An 8,180-nucleotide genomic window follows, 5' to 3' on the forward strand; every position below is an offset into this window, starting at 1 on the left:
TTGCGTGCCAGCCCCAGTGAAGGGGCCCAGGCAGAAGAAGTTTAATCCAAAGAAACAGCCCAAGGGGATGTCAGTCCTGGAGTCTGGGGGTCTCCACCTGGGGGGGCCTTCCCTCCTCCCCCCACCTGGAAAGTCATCAGCTTGAACGGCAGGGCATCGCGGTGTGGTGTGCGCACGCCCAGGCCGCAGCCATGCCGAGCTACCCCAACCTCCTCCTGCTCCCTTCTGCAGCGCACCAGAGACTGTCCTGCCCCACAGCTCCTGCTGCCCATGGCTCCCACAGGACGCGGGATTATGCGAGCACCGCGTGGGGGCCGCCTTGGCCACAAGAAGGACACGGCGGAGTGTGGGCCGGGCTCCCGGGCGCCCAGCTCCTTCCACTGCCCCGGTGCTGCCCCGCGGGCTGGGGGAGGAGGGGAGGACGGTCCCTGCTTTCCACGACCCCTCTGATTCCCGAGCGGAAGCGACTCCTGTTCCTCTGCAGTGTAAGTTTCCCCTGATGGCTGTGCCTTGGATGCCCTTGAAGCGTCCTTCAAATGACTGTTTTGATCCTCGCACACTGACGAGCCCCGGCCTGGCCTCGGCGGGTGGGAGCCGTGCGTCGGTGGGGTTGGGGATGAACGCCGTGGGTCCCGTTTCTAAAAGCTAAACCTGATCCAGAGACTGTTTCTGGACAGAACCTGCAGAGACAATGCCGCGGACCCACACCTGCGGACACCACGCGGAAGTATTTAAAGCCATTTCTCCGAACTGCTCAGTGAGTCGCAGTCAGTGGGTTTTTCCAGCTGATTGAGGATGACATGATTGAGTTTTGACGGGAAAACAGCACAGTGTAGGGGTGTCGGTCCCACAGACCCAGCTGGGCCACCCCTCGCGCTGGGAAAAGGGGCGGAGCGTTTCTTTGTTAGGAACTTGGGGGCTGCCCAGGACCCGCAGCAGGAAGCCACCGTGGGCTGAGGACCACGCAGCTGCTGAGAGGCAGATGTCACCTGAAGGGTGCTTGACTCCCCTGGGTCTTGGCTGGGTGCCATCCCTGAGATCAGTCCTGCCACTGTGCTGAGCTTCCAGAAGCTTCCAGCCCCCTTCGCCTCCTCCCCCAGCTCCATGCTGCAGGGCTGTGCTCACTGGGCCTCGTAGGCGGCCTCAGAATGCCCCGTTCTAGCGGCCAGCATGGAAGCAGGTCCACCAAGCCCACCAGGCACGAAGCCCCTCTGTCCCCCAGGAAATACTGTTCCCGAGATCTGAGGCTCCTTCTGAGGCACGGCTGATCCCGAGTGAGGGGCACCCCTGACCCCCCGTCTGTGGTCTGAGCTGTCCAAGCCACGTCTGCCATCCGGACACAAAGGGGCCTGTTCTGCCGGAGACCGCGGCGCTCGCAGCGTTGGATTTGGCAATGATTTCTTGGGTACGACACCAAAGGCCCGGGCAATGAAAGAAAAAGCAGACAAATTGGATTTCATAAAAATTTAAAAATTTTGTGCATTAGAAGACAATATCAACAGAGTAAAAAGGCCACCCAGAGAACGGGAACACGTTTGCAAAGCACGTCTCTGATAAAGGATTGGTGTCTGGGACACGTAGAGACTTCCAGAAACTCAACAGCAAAACACCCGACTCCAACCTGGGCAAAGGGTGTGAGCAGACATTTCTCCAAAGAAGACACACAGGTGAGCATGCACAGGTGTGCCCCAGCCATTAGCGAAACAGAAACTAGAACCAGCGGGACCTGCTCACCCACTGCGTCGGCTGCAGCGAAGGACAGAAAACAACCCGTGCTGGTGAGGGCAGGACACGCTGGGCCTCGCGCTGTCAGAGGGACGTCCAGGTGCGGGGAAGCGGACGGCAGTTCCTCAAAACATTAAACATAGAATTTCTACACGGTCCAGCAATTCCACTTGTGTGTGCACAAGAGAGCTGGAAGCGGGTCTTGGAGAGATTTGCACACGTGTGTTCCCGGCAGCTCTGTTCACAGCAGGTAAAACGTGGGAGCCACTCCGTGTCTGCTCATGGATGGACGAACAGACTAGACGGGGTCGGCCTGTGTGGCGGAAGAGTGTCCAGCCTCACAAAGGGGGTTCTGAGAGATGCTATGACACAGATGAACCTCGAGGACGTGGTGACAAATGAAACAAGCAGTCGCTAAGGACAGACACCGTGGGGCTCCACCTGGGAGGGCCCTCGAGGACCTCAGGGGACAGAGCGGGATGTGGGCCAGGGGCCGGGGGTGGGGAGTTGGGTTCAGTGGGGACAGACCCAGTTTGGGAGGTTGAGCGGTTCTGGAGGTGGACGCCAGCGACGGCTGCGAATGATGAGAGAGTATTCGATGCCGCTGAAACGCACACTTAAAACTAGGTGAGATGGTAAACTCTATGGTATTTTACACAATAAACAAAATTAGAGGAAAAAACATAGAACAGCCCTGAGGAAAACCCGCCTGAGACCACAATCCCCACCCCCCAGTTCCACCCTCGAGGGGTAGGGAGGGGCTGGGGGCAACAAGGCCCCCAACTGCAGGGACCCCAAATTCTAGCCGCCAGCCCGAGACTCAGGTTAAGGATTCCAAGAGGAAGGCAGCCGGGACAGCTGAACCTTTAACTCTCCTGCATTCTTGGAAGTGCCCAGAATACACCGTGGGTCCAGCAGGGCCCTTTGGGTTCGTCACAGGTGGGGAGGGGGAGGTGGGGCTGAGATCGCAACTCTCCTGCACCCAGGGGTCCCGGCCCACCCAGGCCGCCCGGCCCTCCTGGATCTGAGGGAGGTTGGGCTCCCTCCTTCCCCTGCCCACCTGGGCCCCGCGGTGGTGGGTCCCTGCCGGCTGCTCAGGCCCCCAGGGCTGACACCCTCTGGCCCCGCCCTGGCTGGGCCTCCACCTGCGCCAGGGAAGTCTCCTCCTACAGCTCAGGCCGGGTCTTTCTCGCCAGAGAACTGGACGCTGCTTCTGGCAGACGTCAGAAAGGGGAGGAAACGCTACCTTACTCTTCCCCTGTGCATGAGTGAGCGAGTGAATGAATGAGTGAGCGAGTGAATGAATGAATGAATGTGTGAACAAATGAGTGTGTGTGAATTAATGAGTGTGTGAGTTATGAATGAGAAAGTGAGTGAGTGAGGGAACCCCTGAGTGGGAACCCAGGAGTCCAGATAGGGCCACAGACCCTGTCCCTGGAGGCTGCCCTGGTGACCTGGTGGGGTCCCCTGAACTCGCCCAAGACAAATGCCGCCAGATGCACCAAGGGCTAGCACTGGTCGTGGTGGTGACGCCTCCTCCCCGTCCCTGTGCGCCCGCCCGGCTAATGGCTGTCACTGCCTGCTGCTCTCCCCAGAGGACTGTGGGGGACGTGGAGCCCCCCAATGTGTTCTACGTCCACGGCCGGCCTCTGCTGCCCTCTGCCGGCCGGCCTGGCCCACCGCGGCTCCCAGCGGGGGAGGGGAGGGGGACAGAAGGGGCCGCAGGGGCAAACTGGGACAGTGTCAGCTCCTGCCAGCGTCACCCGGGCGGTTGCCGAGGCGATGGGCTGCCATGAGGCCCTCTGGAAGCAGGGATGCCACCGTCCTCAGCCCACAGGAGCCACATTCCTCAGCTCTGCCTCCGGAGAAGCCCAGGAGACCCCCTGGGCCCAGGGGAAGAGGAAGGGGTGAGGGAGGGGCTGGGCCGCCCACCGCCCCGGCGCTGCAAGCCTGGCTCTGCCTGGGACGCAGCCCCTGTTCCTCCTTGCAGGGCCAGGCCCCACACGCCCCGTAGGTCGCTCCCCAGCAGTGGGACACGGAGGATGCCCAGGGCAGTCACCTGGGGCTCCCCAAGGGGTCAGAGGCTCCGCCAAAAGCAGAGGCTGGGGGGCTGCACAGGGACGGGGCCCCGAGACCCCCACCCCAGCCCGTGCTGAGGCCGCTGGGACACGGATCCCATGGGAGGGTGACGGTGGGCCTGGCAGGGGCAGCCGCAGGGTGTGTGGAGCCAGGACCAGAGACCGCGAGGCTCACCTGGTCAGAGCTCTGAGGCCTGGCAGCCCCCACAGGGACGCAGCTCACGGCCCTGGCCAGTCGCAGGCCTTGGGGCACCCAGCTGGGGGGGGGGCCGACAGCCCCTGCCCGTGTGCCCCCAGGCCAGAGCTGCCGGCCAGGTGGCAGCAGGCCTGTGGCCTTAGCTTGTAGCTGGTCCCCAGGTGGGCCGGGAAGTCCCCACCCTCAGGGTGCCACCCGAAGGAGCCCACAGGGACCCCTCGCAGGTTAGGGCCCAGATGTCTCTGCAACAGGATGGCTTCCGTGTCCCCAGTCACTGCTTTGCGTGAACAAACACGAGTTGCAGATTCTAAATAAAGTTATTTGTCTGTGTAAATGAATATGTCACAGTCTCTCCAGAAATAGAATTATTTGTCTCTGGAGGAATCGTGTTCAAGGCTGACATAGGGTATGACTGCGTTCATTTGCATATGCAGATATGTCTAATTATTCAACTGGCAATTAAAGGCTTGTGTGTCAGCAAATGAGACTAATTAGATACATTTATCTATGATAATCAGCTTTTTACAAACAAAATAGACCCCCCTTTGTTTCTCAGGGAACCGCTGCTGGACCAGGGCCCTTCTCCCCTCAGGGCGCCTCTCTGTCCTCTGGGGCACATCAGCCACCAGCCCTGGTCCCACCCCAAACCCTCGAGCCACACTGTCCCTAAGGGCCACAGCGGGGTTGAGTCCCTTACGTCCAGCCTACGCTACCCTCCCCCCGTGCCTGCCTCCGGAATCGCCGCCCATTTTAACAACACACACACTCTCGCACACACACATGCACGCACACACACACACATGCACACACACATGCAGGTTCACACACACATGCACGCACACTCTCACATGCTCACACACACACACACACACACACTCCCACATGCTCACACACGCACACATACACGCTCACACACACATACACGCACACACGCAGGTTCACACACATGCACACACTCACACTCACACCCATGCACACACACACCCATGCACACACACATGCAGGTTCACACACACATGGACACACACGCACACGCTCACACTCCCACATGCTCACACACATGTACACACATGCACACACACGTTCACACACACGCAGGTTCACACACATGCACACACGCACGCACACACGCACTCACATGCACACACACGCTCACACACACATGCACGCACACATGCAGGTTCACACACACATGCATACACACGCACGCACTCACATGGACACACACACTCCCACATGCTCACACACACATGCATGCACGCACACACGTAGGTTCACACACGTGCACACACGCACTCACACATGGACACACACACTCCCACATGCTCACACACGCTCACACATACACACACATGCACACACACACACACGCCCTGTTGGGCTCTGCCTCGCGGACTCGCGCTAGGCCCTCACTGGCCAAGCCCTGCGCCTTCCCCTGAGCAGCTGCTCGGTTCGCGCCCTCACCCTCCAGGCAGGACGCCTGCGCTCACTGTACCCACTGGCGTCACCGTTCCAGGGCGCCCGACCCCGCGGCCCTGTGACCCTTGGCTGGGCAGGCTGCTGTGCTGGGGACCCAGCGGGGCAGGGCCGAGCCTGGTAGCCAGGGGGTCACACCGGTCCCCGTGCCTGTCCCACCCTCCACTCACCGCCTGGTCTCCCAGTGTCACCTCCAAGGCAAACAACTTGTCCTTCGGAAGTGGGATAAATCGTGACCCCCCTAAAACATGTCCACGCAGAATCTCAGAATGTGCCAGGATCCGGAGTAAGAGTCTGCAGATGCAGCGCAGGTTTGGGATGCCGAGTCGGCGCCATCACAGGCTGGGGCGGGCCCAGATCCCGTAACGGGAGACAGACGGGGAGGACCCGCGTGACGACGTGGCAGAGAGGGGTGCGATGCCGCCACGGCCCGGGAACATCAAGGGGTTCCCAGAGTCGCAGAGTGGGAAGAGGAAGGGTCCTGCCCTGTGGCCTCCGGAGGGACCAATCCTGCCAACACCGGGACTTGGGACCTCTGGCAAACGGAACTGAGGGAGAAGAAATTCCCGCTGTTTGAAGCCACCTGGATCGAAGTGACTTGTCACAGCAACCTTGGGGACAAACACACCTCCCATCCTTGTCTCAGAGTTCCCTTCTGGGTAAGTCCCCTTAAGACAGGCATATTTTCCTGTAGATTAAATAAATGAATTGATTTAAATACCTCCTTAGGCCTTTGACCTAAGCAAAAATGTCTGAAATCATGGGCTTGAGACGCTAGTTTAATTTTTCCAAATATACACTCAGAAGAGACACTCGTGATATTCAAAATGCTCGTGGAAGCCCCAGGCACCTGCACTCTCCCGTGGCTGCCAGTGACATCCGCACCTGCCCCAGGCGGCTCCCTCTGCCCTCGCTGCGGACGCGAGTGGGGCCTGCGGCTTCACAAGTATCCACCACGGAACCCCTTCCACAGCCCGCTCCTGCAGGACCAAAACATGACTCAGTTCCTGAAATTTAGCTTTTCATACACCTTCGCGGGCCTTGGCTGGGCGGTGGTAGGACGCGAGGACAGGGCGTGTCCTGGACATGGAGGCCACGGTCCCTCAAACTGGAGCAGGACAGGCCAGTCGTGAGCAAGAGGTGCTAGCCAGCGGCAGGAGCTGCGTGGCCCACTTGGGGGACCTCTGGGGCAGGGCAGGGGCAGGCACGGGGTCACAAAGCCGTGGGAAAGGCGGGTGGGAGTCGGCTGCTCACCCCACGCCAGAGAATCATGGGACGTGCGTTTCCAGGCCCAGCTGGGTTTCAGGGTGTTGAGCGCAGAGGCAGCAAAGGTCAAACCCTCTCCCGCCCAGGCGCCGTCCTGTGGGGGCTCCCGACTGTGACTGCAGGTGGCTGGAAACAGGGCCATGAAGACCCAGCCTTGGCCTGGGCAGGACAGGCCCCTGTGCAGCCCCTGTGTAGCTCACACTGCAGATTTCCCTCCCGGAGACCCCCCTCCTGCTCTGCAGACTCCTCCCCAGCGCTGCAGACTCCTCGAGCCCCGCCTCTCCCTGCCCCGACTCTGTCCTGGCCACACCCAGGCCAGAGAGAACCTGGCTGCAAACTCTTCCCACCAGGGCTCTTGTTCCAGGAAAGGGGGCCGCAGACGCCCTCCCCTGCCCCACGTCCTCCCACTGCCCCTCCTCCCACTGCCAGCCCACCCGCCAGGCGCCCTCAGGGACGATGTCCACAAGCACCGTGAATACACGAACCCCGCAGGGTGCCAGGAGCACCCGTGTTCAGGTAGGCAACAGCCCACGTGGGCTCCCGCGAGGGGCTTGCATGCTCAGGGCCATGCAGAGACAGAGAACCGCCGCCCGGAGTGACAGCGAGCCCTCGCTCCCGCCTGCAAGGCGCTGCTCCTGCCACCCAGCTGGGGGCGATTGAGGCCCTTATTTGGAGGAGACGTCACCCCGTGTGCTCAGCCGGGTGGGTTTTTAGCAGCACGTTATTAACATGGTTCTCCCAAGTCTCGAGGACAACTTGTCCGCGGCGGACCCCACAAGGGTCTTTGCCTCTCCTTCCTCTGGACGGAGCAAACCAGGGCCGGGCAGGGTGTCCTTGGGGACAGGGACGGGGAGGCAGCTGAGCTACAGGTGACAGCAGGCAGGTCCTCGGGTCCTGGCCACAGCACAGCCAGCTCTGTCCTGTCCTGCAAAATGCTCAGTGCGAAGCCTGGCCAAGGTTGCTCTGAGGGAGATGCCGCCTCAGCCGTCCCTCCGGAGCTGATGCAAACCTAATTAGCCGGGCAGCCTGGCACCGCACGTCCTCACTCCCCGACGCTCGGGGACCTGAGTGTCTCTTCCCTGCTGGGCTCCACCCTGCACCGGGCCTCTGCACCCTGCTTCTGTTCCAGAGCCTGCCAGAGATCCTAATTGTGTTTCAGAAACCCTAATGAATTAAGTTCAGCATCTTGAAAAGCGCTTAAAATATAAACACGTGTTGAAAACCAGACAGAGAGTAGACCAAGAAGAGCACAGGGCCCACCAGGTGCGGGGCAGCTGCCTCTGGGAGTCCAATGCCGGGGAGCAGAGCCCACGTCCAGACCGACCCACCACCCAGCACCGACCAGCCACAGAGCAGAGCCCAGACCGACCCACCACCCAGCCCCGACCAGCCACGGAACAGAGCCCAGACCGACCCACCACCCAGCCCCGACCAGCCCC

This window comes from Propithecus coquereli, unplaced genomic scaffold (assembly GCF_000956105.1).
Source record: "Propithecus coquereli isolate 6110/MARCELLA unplaced genomic scaffold, Pcoq_1.0 Scaffold442, whole genome shotgun sequence".
In the NCBI taxonomy this organism is placed as follows: Eukaryota; Metazoa; Chordata; class Mammalia; order Primates; family Indriidae; genus Propithecus; species Propithecus coquereli.